The sequence below is a fragment of the Chionomys nivalis genome, chromosome X (genome assembly GCF_950005125.1).
Source record: "Chionomys nivalis chromosome X, mChiNiv1.1, whole genome shotgun sequence".
NCBI lineage: Eukaryota > Metazoa > Chordata > Mammalia > Rodentia > Cricetidae > Chionomys > Chionomys nivalis.
The window spans coordinates 51,656,696-51,672,610 of NC_080112.1; the positions used below are offsets into that span (position 1 = coordinate 51,656,696).

General features: G+C 38.1%; 1 pseudogene; it reads left to right on the forward strand.

Annotated features, from left to right (window-relative positions):
- Positions 1 to 242: 242 nt before the first annotated feature.
- On the forward strand, positions 243 to 1,489 carry LOC130867816 (nucleophosmin-like; annotated as a pseudogene).
- The last annotated feature ends 14,426 nt before the right edge of the window (positions 1,490 to 15,915 follow it).

The following is a 15,915-nucleotide window of genomic DNA, read 5'->3' on the forward strand; positions in this document are numbered from 1 at the left end:
TGAAAAAAGATAGGAGTTACAGAGATCCATTGCCTTTACTTACTATGTGTGAGGAAAGGCATAAATAACTAGTTCATTCAATGATTAAGTAAGCATATGGATGGTGATGTCAAAGTATTACAAATTTAGAAATACATATTTAGTTTGCATGAAAATGTATTGATTTCACCTGACCTTTAAAAGGAACTGTTATTATATTATACACAATTCATTAAAAATCCATGGTGGGTGCCTGGCGTGATTCCGTCCTGCGTGCCTGTTCTGAGGAGCAGCAGGCAGAACCCTCCGTCCGACTTCTCTGCCACCGAAGAACGCACCTTCACCTCATGGAAGACTCCATGGACATGGACATGAGCCCTCTAAGGCCTCAGAACTACCTTTTCGGTTGTGAACTAAAAGCCGACAAAGATTATCACTTTAAGGTGGATAAAGATGAGAATGAGCACCAGTTATCTCTAAGAATGGTTAGTTTAGGTGCTGGGGCAAAAGACGAATTACACATTGTAGAGGCAGAAGCAATGAGCTATGAAGGCAGTCCAATTAAAGTAACACTGGCAACTTTGAAAATGTCTGTACAGCCAACAGTTTCTCTTGGGGGATTTGAAATAACACCTCCTGTGGTCTCAAGATTGAAGTGTGGTTCTGGGCCTGTGCACATTAGTGGACAGCATCTAGTAGCTGTAGAGGAAGATGCAGAGTCAGAAGATGAAGATGAGGAGGATGTAAAGCTGCTGAGTATGTCTGGAAAGTGATCTGCTCCTGGAGGTGGCAACAAGGTGCCACAGAAAAAAGTAAAACTTGATGAGGATGATGATGAAGATGATGACGACGATGATTTTGATGATGAGGAAGCTGAAGAAAAAGTTCCAGTTAAGAAATCTGTACGAGATACTCCAGCCAAAAATGCACAAAAATCAAACCAAAATGGAAAAGACATAAAACCATCAACACCAAGATCAAAGGGTCAAGAGTCCTTCAAAAAACAGGAAAAAACCCCTAAAACACCAAAAGGACCTAGTTCTGTAGAAGACATTAAGGCAAAAATGCAAGCAAGTATAGAAAAAGGTGGCTCTCTTCCCAAAGTGGAAGCCAATTTCATTAATTATGTGAAGAATTGCTTCCGGATGACTGACCAGGAGGCTATTCAAGATCTCTGGCAGTGGAGGAAGTCTCTTTAAGAAAATGGTTTAAACAGTTTGAAATATTCCGTCTTACTTAATTTCTGTAACAGTTGATATATCTGGCTGTCCTTTTTATAATACAAAGTGAGAACTTTCCCTACTGTGTTTGATAAATGTTGTCCAGGTTCCATTGCCAAGAATGTGTTGTCTAAAATGCCTGTTTAGTTTTCAAGGATGGAGCTCCACCCTTTACTTGGTTTTAAGTATGTATGGAATGTTATGATAGGACATAGTAATAGTGGTGGTCAGATGTGGAAATGGTAGGGAGACAAATATACATGTGAAATAAACTCAGTATTTTAATAAAGTAAAAAAAAATCCATGGTGGGACAAAGTAACGACTTAATCATAGTTAAGCAGAAAACCTACTAACAACCTGAAATTGCTCTAATTCTATAGCTTATATATTAACCAATTTATTTACTTATTTATTCATTTATTTTATATTCCAGCTGCAGTTTCCCCTCCCACACCCCTTTCAAGTCCTTTCTTCATCTCCATCTGTTCCCAGCCTATAACCCACTCCTACATTTCTCTTCAGGAAAGGGCACACCTCACATGGATATCAACAAAATATGGTATATCAAGTTGCAGTAAGACTGAATACCTCCCTATGTATTAAAGACTGGACATGGCAAATCGATAGGATCCCAAAAGACAGTAAAAGTGTAAGAGACAACTCTTGTACCCACTGTTAAGTATCCCACAACTGTCATATATGACAAGGACCTAACTCTCTTTTTCCCATGCAGGCTCTCCAGTTGTCAATTCAGTCTCTGTAAACCCCCACAACCCCAGAGTAGTTTATTCTGTTTTTTTTCTTGTAGTATCTTTGACTGCTCTGGCTCCCACAATCCTTTCTCCCCCTCTTCTGCAGGATCCCATGAGCTCTCCCTAGTGTTTGGTCTGCATCTGTTTTGATCAATTGTTGGATGAATCTCTCTGATGACAACTGGGATAGGAACCAATATGAGTACATCAGAATATCATTAGACATCATTACATTGATATATTTTGCCCAGTCATATTTTGTTCTATCACAGGACTGTCATCCAGCCCACTTGAAATCTTGCCTAGTCACATGAGATGGCCAACTCAGGCAAATTTTAACTCCATCTGTGGGTAAATCTCTCTGGGGCAATTCCCACAAAGCTCAACCTACAGCTCTACCTACCTTTCCAGTAATAACAACAGAGAAAGTGATTGGTTCCAGAAACCCTAGGGTCATCAAGGAAGATACATGGGAGCCTGTCCGTATGAATGATCTCAAAGAATTAAACAGGCTGTGATGAATTTTGGGATGCACGCCTCCTTTGTTACAGAGATGCTCAAATCTTGGGCCACAACGAACAAAGCCATGTCCTTTGACTGGCTACAATTGAGTTCTGCGGTCCTTGAGAGTGGACCGCAATTGAAATGGAAATGTTTATTCAGGCAAGAGGTTAGACTTTTAGAACAACAGGAAAGAGCGAAGGGAATTGAGATTTCCCTAGATAAATTTCTAGGTGAAGGGCTCTTTTCCGACCCTCAGGAACAAGCTAATTTTGACGAAAACACACTCTCCATATGTACTACAGCAGCCTTAAGGGCTTGGGACAGGGTGCAAGACCCAGGACAGCGAATGGAATCATTTGGCAGAGTTAAACAGGGTCAGAGAGAACCCTTTAGTGGCTTTTTACAAAGACTTAACTAAAGCTGTACAAATAGGGATATCTGACCCAGAAGCAAGACGTATAATGATTGAGCCTTTGGCTTATGAAAATGCAAACGAGGAATGCAAGAGGATCTTGGGGACTTTAAAGCTCAGGTCAGCGCCCTTGGAAGAATGGGTCGTGCATACACTGAATGTTGATACATTTGACTATGGCACTGAAGCATGGGTAGAAGAAGCAATTTTCAATGGTAAAAGGAGACACCAGAATACCAAATGTTTTAATCGTGGCAAAACGGGTCATATGAAAAGGAATTGTAGACAACGGATTTTCAGAAATAATAATAATGCATCTTCTAGAAATAACAGAAATAGGAGGACTCAGCCTTCAGGTTTATGTAGAAGATGTGGGAAAGGCAGACACTAGATGAATGAATGCATGTCTACAAGAGATAGACAAGGCAACCTGTTACAGATGGGAAACATGAGAGGGGGACCTCACAGGCCCCCATGGCAAACATGGTTCAGTCATTTCCAGTTACTGCAGAGAACGTGCCTTGTCAGGACATTAGGAAGCCCCATGTCTACTGTTACAAGCAATAATGATCAGAGAGATGAGTTCTGTGTGTTTTGGCAAACTTCTATCAGTGATCAAAGACCAAAGCTGACAGTGTGTGTAAATGGCATATTTATTACTGGCCTGCTGGACACAGGTGCTGATGTAAGTATCATTACCCCAGAATCTTGGCATCCGTATTGGCCTCTTCAGGATGTAAATGTTCAGCTCCTGGGAATTGGAACTCTATCTCAAGTAAGGCAGAGCACAAGATGGGGTGAATGCATAGGGCCAGTGGGACAAATAGAAAAATTAAGGCCACATGTAGCCAATATTGCAGTGAAATTATGGGGTCATGACCTATTACAGCAATGGAATACCCAAATTAACATTCCTGCTACTTCTAGAGCCTATATTTCTGAGAATAATATTAAAAGATATTACAAATGGAGAAAACCGGCCATTTGGGCTGTACAAGAACACAAAGCAATTGATGTCCCTTCAGAGATACCAACAGCCTTGCCTCTAAAATGGTTGACTGAGCCGGGCGGTGGTGGCGCACGCCTTTAATCCCAGCACTCGGGAGGCAGAGGCAGGCGGATCTCTGTGAGTTCAAGACCATCCTGGTCTACAAGAGCTAGTTCCAGGAGAGGCTCCAAAACCATAGAGAAACTCTGTCTCAAAAAACCAAAAAATAAATAAATAAATAAATAAATAAATAAATAAATAAATAAATAAAATTGTTGACTGAGAAACCAATATGGACAAAGCAATGGCCTTTAGCTGAGGAAAAGATACAGGCTTTAGAACAGCTGGTACAAGAGCAATTAGATGCTGGACATATAGAAGAATCTAGAAGCCCTTGGAATTCTACTGTATTTGTGGTTAAGAAAAAATCAGGTCAATGGAGAATGGTGACAGATCTCAGGGCTATCAACAAGGTTATTCAACCTATGGGCCCTCTGCAATCTGGAATTCCTTTGCCCTCTTTATTACCAAAAGGATGGCCTCTCATAGTTATTGATTTAAAGGATTGTTTTTTCACTATACCTTTACAAAAAGAGGATAGAGAAAAATTTGCGTTCACAATGCCTACTTATAACAATTCTCAACCTTCGAGGAGGTGCCACTGGGATATCCTCCCCCAGGGCATGTTAAATAGCCCCTCCCTGTGCCAATATTTTGTGAATCAGCCATTGCAAATAATACGCAAGAAATTTCCCAAATCGATACTATATCATTACATGGACAACATTTTGTTATCCAATTCAAACATGGATACCTTGGACAGACTGTTTGAAGAAATAAAGATACTTTTACCTAAATGGGGATTGCAGATTGCTCCTGAAAAGATTCAGAGGGGAGATTTTGTTAATTATTTAGGTTATAAAATAGGTTTGCAAAAAATTAAGACACAAAAGGCACAAATTAGGAGAGATCGCCTACAGACTCTTAATACTTTCAAAGACTGTTAGGAGACATTTCCAGTCTATGACCAGCTATTGGGATAACACCTGATCTAATAATTCATTTGAACACAACCTTTGATGGTGACAAAGATTTGAACAGCCCCAGAGAATTAACAGCTGAAGCAGAAAAGGAACTAACAATGATTGAGGAAAAATTACAACAGGCACATGTGGACAGGGTGAATCCAGAGCTCGATTGTATTCTTGTCATACTACCATCAAAAATTTCTCCTACAGGAATTTTAATGTAGAGAGATGATATTATCTTGGAATGGATCTTTTTACCACATAAACCAAGTAAAAAACTGAAAACTTATGTGGAAAAAGTCTCTGAGTTAATTATAAAAGGCAAGTTGAGACTTAGTCAACTAGCAGGCATAGACCCAGCAGAAATTATAGTGCCTTTCACTGCTGATGAACTAAAGAAATTATGGGAAGATAATGAACCATGGCAAAGAGCTTGTGCTAATTTTTTCGGAGACATTAATAACAACTATCCAAAAAACAAGAGGCTTAACTTTATAAAGAGAACTTCTTGGATCCTTCCTCGAATCGTCCGTGATACTCCAATAACCGGAGCCCGTACATTCTATACTGATGGCAACAAATCAGGGAAGGCAGGTTACAAATCACAGGACCCCCTAAGAAGAACGTTGCCCCCATGTGAGCTAGAAGCAATCTAAGAGGACGATGTCCCCTCTCCCAATAGAGTTTGCCCTCAGGGTAAGGAACATCATTTAGTGATTGGTTTGGGGTTGAGGGGATGGGGAGATATTTTATGGAATTAGGGGTATTTTCAAAAAAAAAGGGGGGGGAGGGATTAACTGGTTTGATGGGATGATTGGTATTTGTGAATTAATGTTTTTAGAAAATTGTATTGGTACTGTTTCTTGTATATTGATATACTGAATATTGAATGTGAGTGTTCCTACCTCTATTTTTGTATAAGAGTATGCTTATAACTTTGTCTATAATGTATTGATATATTTACCATATTACAATGTACATATCTACCTCTGATACTATTTATATAATAACCTTGTTTATATATAATGACATTATTTACAGTTGAAGATCATTGTTTTCATATATTGCACAGTTGTTTATTCTCTTATTCTTCAAGTTAGATAGGTATTTTCCATTCTCCAACTCTCTCTAGCCTGTTGCAATTCTTTTTACTCCACAATTCATGTCCTATTTTCTATTTAATATCCATTGAGTACTATTAGCAATGTTCCTTTACACATGGTTATGGGGTCATCATCCTCTAGCATATGAGCCACATACCAGTAAGTTTTACTGTGTCCATTAGATTCAAGAATTAAATCACAATTCTCTTTCTATTTTTCTTTTAGAATTTTTAAATTATTTGTTGTCACTATGATCATGAATTTATATTCTCTATATCTAGTATTGTTGGTATATTATTAGAGATTTTTTAATAAATATTCACTCCTAAACCCAGTCCCAAAACTGATAAGTCAGAAGATGAACTATTAAGAATAAATGGAAGGGGGCTGGAGAGATGGCTCAGTGGTTAAGAGCATTGTCTGCTCTTCCAAAGGTCCTGAGTTCAATTCCCGGCAACCACATGGTGGCTCACAACCATCTGTAAAGAGGTCTGGTGCCCTCTTCTGGCCTGCAGACATGCACACAGACAGAATATTCTATACATAATAAATAAATAAATATTAAAAAAAAGAATAAATGGAAAAAAAACTAGAGTAATCTTGCATAAAAATTAACTTGTCTAAAAGGTCAATGGATGTAGTATATATTGTAAATTCAGTACAAACAGATTAAGAAGTGAAGCTTTCCTCCAAATTCAAAACTAAATGATTAATAAATCACATTAATGATATTTATGTGATCCATAAAGCATTAGGTTATCTTTGCTCTCCATCATTCTGTCATTATGAGTAATCAGATTTATCACAAATATTCTCTCATTTGAATAGATGTAATTTTTGTCTTGCTTTCTCAGACAAGACTTCTCTGTAAGAGTACTGTCTGTCCTGAAACTTACTTTGTAAACCAGTCTGACCACAGACTCACAGAAATTCATGTACCTCTTCTTCACAAGTTTTGGAATTAAAGGTATATGCAACTACTTCTCAGTTGAATAAATATCTTAAAGCCATTAACATATCACCTATCATCTGACAACAGAGAACATTGTTGCAAACATGATAATCCCATATATATTATGAAAATAGCTCCTAAATTGAGAGTGTGCTGTTATCCTTTCTTTATGTTTGGCAGGCTATTATAGAATATTATTTTAACTATGTAAGGAATAGCTAGACAGGAAAAAGGAAAGGCAGGACTACTGGGCAGAGAGAATAAATAGAAGAAGAAATCCAGTCCAAGAAAGAGAAGGAAAGAAGGAAAGGAGGAGAGAGAGGGTTATGCCAGGGGGTAGACAGCTGGCATTCAGTTAGCTATACATAAGAAATAAAGAAAGACATGTAGAATAAAGAGAAGGTAAAAAATCCAGAGTCAAAACATAGAAGAAGAGAACATGAGAATTTAAGTCAGAAAAGCTATCTAGAAATAAGCTAAACTAAGACCAGTCATTTGTAACTAAGAATAAGTTTTCATGTCTTTATTTGGGATCTGGGTGGACTCCCCACAAAACAGAAAAAGTAAACTACATTTGCCATCAAACACGGGGCTCATATTTCCATGTAAGACCTGACGAAGCTGAGACAAAAGAAAAAAAGAAAAGAATATGTTCATTTAAAAAAAAAAAAAGCTCTACCATATAACAGATTAAGCAAAGAGCAAGCATGTTAAGTAGAAACAAAATAATAAGTAAAAATGCCTGCTGAAGAGCAGCCAACTAAATTCCAGTGCTGGGGTGATTTAATTCAGTTCATGGTTAAAAAACACAGTTCTTGATCAGACCCACGGGGTGTTGAGCTTATGTCTCACTGACCACTGCAGAGCAGAACCATGCAACTGCTACCCAGCATACACAAAAAGCAGTGAAAGTAAGATATACAGAATGAAAAGGTAAAATGCCTCAAGACAAAATGTAGATAAAGAGGAACAGATTAAAGTAAGATCTAAGATAAAGCAAAGTATTCATAACTAATACTAAGTGTTATAATTTGGAGGCTGACTGGTGTCCCAAAAGAAAAAAATCTGGTACAACTGGCATATTATTCTAATAAACATATAATAACACAATAAAGTGAGTGACTGACGAAGGTACCCATAGTATTTTTTTATGATATTTTATTACTTGTAGTTTGTTGAGATTCTTTCATAATATTTTATTTTGTGCTAAATTTAGAGGAAACTTAAAGGGAAGTTGTAGAATTTTAAGTCTCAAAATTGTTGAATATTTCTAATAATATGCTTGGCACAGCATGTAATTTATGGTTCTTAAATCATAGTGCCAACAATGAGGAACTACATTGTGGACAATACATCAGCATTTAATGGTTTCTACTTCAAGCTATAGATATATAGAAATTGAATTATTTGTACTGAGTACTTAGAATATGAAAGAGGCAGAAGATGGAGTAATTAAATCATGTAATCTAAGAGCAGCCCATGATACAATTTTTGTATGGAGAAATGAAAATACTAAACTCCAGTTATTTTCTTATGATGTTCCTGGAGGAGTGATTTTTTAAAATAAATTATTTGAGTATGATGTTTAATGCAATTATTTAATGAACAAAATGTCATAAACAAATGTGACAACTATACTACAATTTATATTAATTATTGTCATAGGTTATAATTGATTGAGGTTTACTGTGAAATCAATAATTATTTAGACCCATACCCATTTATTGTATCAAGCAATATACAAATTATTAATGCTTACCTCATCTGGTCTTTATTGAAATTATTAATCTATTTCATAAACAACATAGTAATCAAATATGGCAACATATTATTCAATATCATAAAGTTAAGAAGTGTATAGTATACATGGTCTAGGAAATGATAGCTGTTTAGGGTAACACCAACTTGATATTTTCATATAGTCTTGGATACTGATTTTGCAATTTACTGTTTCATTATTTTAAATTCATATATTCATTTTCAAAGAGGAAATAGAAACTCAAGGATGAATTCACATTCTGACTCTTATTGCCTTCATTATTCTACTTCCATGATGATCACTTGAGCTTTGGGAGTAAGTTTAGTGACACAGATGTTCCATATGTGACTGGGTACTCCCCAGACACATGTTCTTTGAACTTTGATTAGATATATTTATCTGGATTAAGAGCCATGCACTACACAAAGAGGTATCTCTAATGGGGTTTAAGAGCTGCACTAATATATGGATATGGAGATAGGAATTCTGATTTCAGTTGAATACTATGTGTATTTAGCAGAATAATAACACTAGGTTTAGTCCTGGGATCTACAAACTACTCATCTACGGGTTCTTTGAAAGATTTACACTGCCAGAAATGTGTGTCTTCTAGACCATTCCTAATATCCTATCAGAAAGTAGTTCAATGTCCACGTAACATTCATTCCCCTAATGTGTTGTGGACATGTTTTGCCATACCAGTCATTACTCTAGTTTACAAGATTCACATGTGGGTAAGAATGTTTATAATATACCACCTCCCTCCAAAATAAACTGCATTATACCTTCTCATACTGTGAAAGTTATTCAGCTGTGAGGAACCTTCCTAGTCAGTACCAACTTGATTTCTCCATGTCTTCTGTCCAAAATATGTGGTGTCTTCAGCAAAAGATTTTAATATCAGGTTTTGATCAGATACTGAACAATGATAATAACATTTTTTAGACGTCACTGCTTATCAATACCTGGAAAAGAGATATGCCATACCTGGCATTGTGCTTTTCTGGCAACCTAAAATTTCTGGTAGGAGCAATATCCTCATGACTGTTCTTGTAGTGCAATTCTAAGAAAGAAGCCATTGATAGAAAAGAAGAAGAAAGATAATGGAAGGCAGACAGTAGAACTCTATTGATATGAAGTGGAAAGGAGAAAGAAAAGGGATGGGAGCTTAAGTTGGGAGAGAGATTGGAAGACAGGGCTGTGAAGGGAACAAAGAGATAAATAACACTAAGGATATTTGAAAAGCCATATGGAAGCCACTGTTTATAAACATCCTAAATATATGCATATGCATGCAATAAGTATGTGTGCATGTGTGCAATCAAATGAATCTGAGTGGCTATCAAAGTCAGGAGAGAGCACTAGATCCCCTGGATTGGGGCTACATATGAATGTGAATGCCTGGCTGCTATGAAAGAGTTGGGAAGAAAAATTTGGTCATGTACAAGACCAGCAGGTACTTTTAACCATTAAGCATTCTATTTAGCACAGAACCTGGCATTTTATAGATAAAGGTTTCTTAATATTTATTCTTTCACACTTGCATGGACTGAAAATTTTTTTAATTATGCAAGACTATTCAGAGACTATTAGTAGAAGCTATTAATAGTGGCAATTTTTAAAGTCCTTCAGTTACATAAACTTTTATGAAATAAATTTGAAAATAAGGTAGACATTTTAAGAACACATACTAAAAGATAAATGTATTAAATGGTTTCTGACAAAAAAGTATTTCTGTGAAATGTTGAAGAATGTATGAAATCTCCTTTCTGTTTCTGAAAATGGAAAATATAGATAAAAACCTTCAAATTGCATTAATTTGAAATGTTTTACTTCATTATTCCAATATTTGAATTATAAAGTGTAGTCTTTGTTTTAACTATTTAAATACATTTGAAACATTTTGTCAAGAAAATATTTCACTTGTATATGACTTTAAGGAGAAAACTTTCTCCTTCCTAGTGTCCTCTGTGTCTGATTGCCCTATCTATATCTGCTGTCTGACTAATGGATGTTTACCTTTTTATAAAGCCAATCCGAATGCACCTTCACAAAGACATATCTTCACTGTGAGCAAAAATATTATTCCACAATAACTCAAAGCTTTCCTAGAATAGTAATTATCTCAATACATTATTCAAATAGCTTATTTTGATATATTTAAAGTTTGGAATGTATCTATGTTTATGTTAATTTTAAACAATTTAAAAAGAGGAAGCATCATCTTTTATTTCAAATAAAGAATCTAAAGAAAATAGGGAATTTGTCTAGGTAGAGTAACAAGGTTCACTGAAAGTATATTCTTCTTTAGTTGGTAAAAGGAAACTCACTCAAAAAGTTCTTCTCCCACAGTATAACAAATCTCAATTACTAAAATAATAGTCATAGTATCAAACATACTTCTGGTACAGAAGGATTATGTAAAAAGTGCTTCACAAGAAACAAATCTTTTAGTTCATAAATTGGTGATACAGTTCTGAATCTTTTTTTTTGTTTTTTTTTTTCCTTCAGATATTTTTAATACAATCTTTTCTCATTTTACATAACTATCCCTGTTCCCACTCCCTCCCCTTCTCCCACTTCCTCCACCTTCCAAACACCTCACCTCCCCATCTAATCATCAGAAAGAGTAAGGCTTCCCATAAGGAATCAACAAAGTCTGACACTTTACTTAGAGGTAAGACTAAGACTCTGCCTTCTATGTATAGGCTGAGCAAGGTATTCCTCCAAAAAATGTGCTCCTAGATGTCACTTCAAGCACTAGAGATAAATCCAGCTCCCACTAGGTGGTCCCACAGACTGTCTGAGTCTCACAACTGTCCCCAACATTCAGTGGGCCTAATTTGGTCCTATGCAGGTTTGCCTGCTATCAGTCCAGAGTCAGTGAGCTCTCACTAGCTCAGGTCAGCTGTTTCTGTGGATATCACCATCATGGTCTTGACCACATTGCTCATATTATCACTCCTCATTCTCTTGGGCTGGTCTCAGATTGCTCGGCCCATTGGTTCTTTGTCGATATCTGTATCTACTTCCATCAGTTAATAGTTGATGATGACAATTAAAGTAGTCATCAGTCTAATTACAGGGGAAGGCCAATTTAGACTTCCTCTTCACTGTTGCTTAGAGTTTTATCTGGGGTCACCCTTGAGAATACCTGGGAATTTTCCTAGTGTTATGTTTCTCAATAGCCCTTTAATGGTTCCCTCAATCAAGGTATTTCTTTCCTTTCTCTCGCTCACTGTCTTTCCCCCTTCTTGAGTATCCCATTCCCTCATGTTTTCCTTCTTCCTCCTCTATTCCCCTCCCCTCCCCTTTCAACCTCCCTTCTCCACCCCTCCTAATTTTCTCAGGAAGACTTGTCTGTTTCCCCTTCCCAGGGATATCTTTTTATGTCTCTCTTAGGGTTCTCCTTGTTACCTAGTTTCTCTGGGATTGTGGACCATAGGCTTATTATTCTTTGCTTTGTATCTAATATCCACTTATGAGTGAGTACATATGTTGTTTGTCAATCTAGGTCTGCATTACCTCACTCAGGATGTTTTTTCCTAGTTCCATCCATTAGCATGCAAATTTCAAGATGTCATTTTTTTAACTGCTGAGTAGTACACCATTGTGTAAATGCTCCATTCCACCTGAAGGACACTTGCAAAATCATGCTCATTGCAGTTTTATTACAAAAACTAGAAACTGAAGTCAACCTAGATGTCCCTCAACTGAGGAATGGAGAAAGAAAAAATTGGTACATTTACACAATAGAATATTACTCAGTTGTTAAAAGTGACATCATGAAATTTTTAGGCAAATGGATACAACTAGAAAAAAAATCCATCTGTAATGAGGTAATACAGACACAGAAAGAAAGTATAATATTCATTCACTTATAAGTGAATATTAGCTGTTAAGTAAATAACAATAAAGGTACAATACACAGATCCAGAGAGGTAAGTTAAAGAGGAGGACTAGATGGAGGGGCATGTGGGTCCATCTCCCTGGGAAGGGGAGATTGAATAGGTTTTGTGAGTGTACTGGGGGCAGATAAAGGTTGGAGCTGGAGAAATCAGGTGGAGGAAGCGACAAAGAAAGAGAGTGCAATGAGAGACACCTAGAACTGGGGAGCATTGGGGATACAGTGTGAAAAAGTAGTGTCATAGAAACTCTCTGGAAACTATATGGGTGGCTCTAGTGAGGACTCTTAGTAATTAAGGATGCTGAATTTTAATTTTTTAAAACTTTTATAGCCTTCCAGTGGTGGGTCCAGGTTTTATTAGTCTGAGTTGTTGCCAAGGTGATCCTATTGAGATCTGTAAACAACCAAGGCTGATTCTAGGACCCAGGGCTACTCTCTGAAAACCGACAGTAGGTACCCATTTCAGACAACATTCACATATCTCACTGATCTTAGAAAGGTTGAACTAGTGCCTTTATGGAACCTTCAACCCTACAACCTAGTCTCTTTGGTGCATGAAAGTGTTCTTTAGGCTATTTAAAAAGAAGCCTGGACATCAACACAGGCATCAAAACTCCAATCTATGATCTCTCCTACCTAAAAAATATGGTGGGAAAATGGTGGCACAGAACTTATGGTAGTAGACTACAAGATTTGTTTTAACTTGAGGCATATGCCTTGGGAGTCAGCCCATGTCTTACACTGCTTGAATGGCCAGTAGTTGGAGATTGGATAGCACATATACAAAGGGTAGGAGCAAACAGGACTGGAAAGAAAAAAAATCTTACTAATGATATTGGGCTATACTCCTAGTAATCTGTGAAGCTTCCTCCAGCAGCAGTTGGGAGTGGGTACAAAGATCCACAGCCAGACATTATGCAGAGGAAAAGTCTAATTTGGAGGTCTCCATTGGGTCCTTGCCTTTGGAGTTGAGGCATCCATGGAAGAGAGAAAAGCAAGATTGTAAGTGTCAGAGGAAATGGAAGACACTGGGACAACATGCCCTTTTGTCGTGCCCGCCTCAACCAGCAAGGATGACACAACACCGGAGCTCTTCTTGCAAGCAGTTTATTCAGGACCTTGTTTACAGCAATCTCTCTCTCTCTCCCTCTCCGGGCAAAACTCTTCCAACCCTTAAATAGGTAAGGGCCACCAACCCTGGATTGCCATGTGGGCACTGTCCATAGGTCCACGCATACATAGGCAGCTTACGATCATGGCATGATTATAGCAAGAGTCTGGTCTTTGCCATATATGCAGTTGTCTTTCACAGAGAGCCCTCGCTTTCGGGATCATGGAAGGCAGAAGCCAGCGCCATCTTTAAGGTACAGCTCCACTCAGCTCTCTACAGTTCTCCCTTTTTTATTTTGCAAAGCAGCAGGCAAGAGTATAGGTCTGATCACTGTTGAAAATTAGAACATGCACTAATGTCTATCCAGGTGTCATCCACCCAGAGAACACTAGACCCATTCAGTGTCTTTTTACAGAGTTGGGAGTTAGACACCAACCCACATGCAATCAGACTTGCTCTTATTGAGGTCGACTTCTCTGACCTCAAGTGCAGTGCACAAGCCTCATATCCTATGCTCAAATATAGATAACCAAGCTTGAAGGTACTGTCCTGCTTCAATGGCCGTGAAGGCCTGAATGATTATGACTGCATTGCGCCGCTGTGAAACTCTCATGTGACAAACGCACCATAGGCATACCAGGGAGGCAAGCACCATTAAGCCTATTAGGGCTCCTATTCCTGCCCACTCCTTCAGATGATCCATGGCTATGGTGATACAGGAGCTATTAGCATCAGATTTAACTAACAAAACACAAACTTCCCTCTTCCTTTAAGAATCTATTTTCCCCGATGGAGGCTCTCTGTATCTAATGGAAGGAATGGCAAATTTAACTTATTGTTGGTGGTGAATAGATGAGGGAACACCTGGGCATCATGGTGAACTGGCATCAGCTTGGGAAAGGCTGACAGAATCCCCCACTGCAGCTCTGCCATCACTTTCTCTGTTGAGTGGGTGGGGAGCAGGCACAAAATCCCCAGACATATCCTTAACATCTTGATCTGCTTCCGTTCGCACTTGCACCTTCCTCACCAGGAATTCTGGCACTCAAATAGGGTCCAAATGATCCTGTGGAAAAACACAAACAGAGCCTCATTCCCATGCCAGCATGGGATCAGGTCCGTGCCAGACTCCTGTTAGAGCGTCCTTCCAGTGCACCATTCCTCTCGAAGGGCTAGATGAACATGAGTGCCTATCCGCCGCGGATTTATTGGAACCAGCCAAGTTTAAAAATTTTAAGGTAAATAAGGCTAAGGAAAGTCTATTCTTAGGGGGTTGCTCATGGCTTATTCCCCCTTTTTGTTTTTGAAGCAACTCCTTTAGAGATTGATGGGCATGTTCCACAATGCCTTAACCCCGTGGATTATACGGTAGTTCATATGTGAGTTGAATGCCCATACATTGGCAAAATGAGGTGAATTTTTGTCCAGTATAAGCAGGGCCATTATCTGTCTTTAATTGTTGGGGCTTGCCCCAAGCTGCCCATGCTTCTAGACAATGAGTGATCACCTGAGTCACCTTTTCACCTGTCATGGGTGTGGCATGAATAATGCCGGAGCATGTGTCCACTGAAACATGCATATATTTTACCTTGTCAAAGTCAGATACATGAGTAACATACATTTGCCAGATTTTAAGAGGGAGTAACCCCTGTGGATTGACTCCCAAAGTTTGAGGATGATGATAAACAACACATTGTGGGCAATCTACAACCACTTTCCGTGCATCAGCACAAGAGATATTAAATTTTTGTTGTAGGGTTTTGGCATTAACATGAAATTCCTTATGAAAATCATAAAATCATATGCTCTCTGTAAAGCAGAGGCGAGAAACATCCATTCGACCTTGTCATTGCCATCAGCCAGAAGACCTGGCAATACCATGTGTGCACGGATATGTTGTACAAAAAAGGAAATTTTTTGTTGCCAGAGTGAAGACTGTAGTTGGGTAAATAGTATATGTACAGGACTGGAAGATTTTATGGGCCCAGAGCATTCAAGATGTTTTAAAGCATTAACAACATAACAGGAATCTGAAATTAAATTAAAAGCAAATGGACAGGACTTAAACGCTTCTACTACAATAGCCAATTCAACTTGCTGAGGGGCCCCAGGAGAAAACTGATGCCTAACAGGCTCCGAGGAATCCACCATGTAAACACCACAGCTAGTCTTGGATCCATCTGTAAAAATAACATTGGC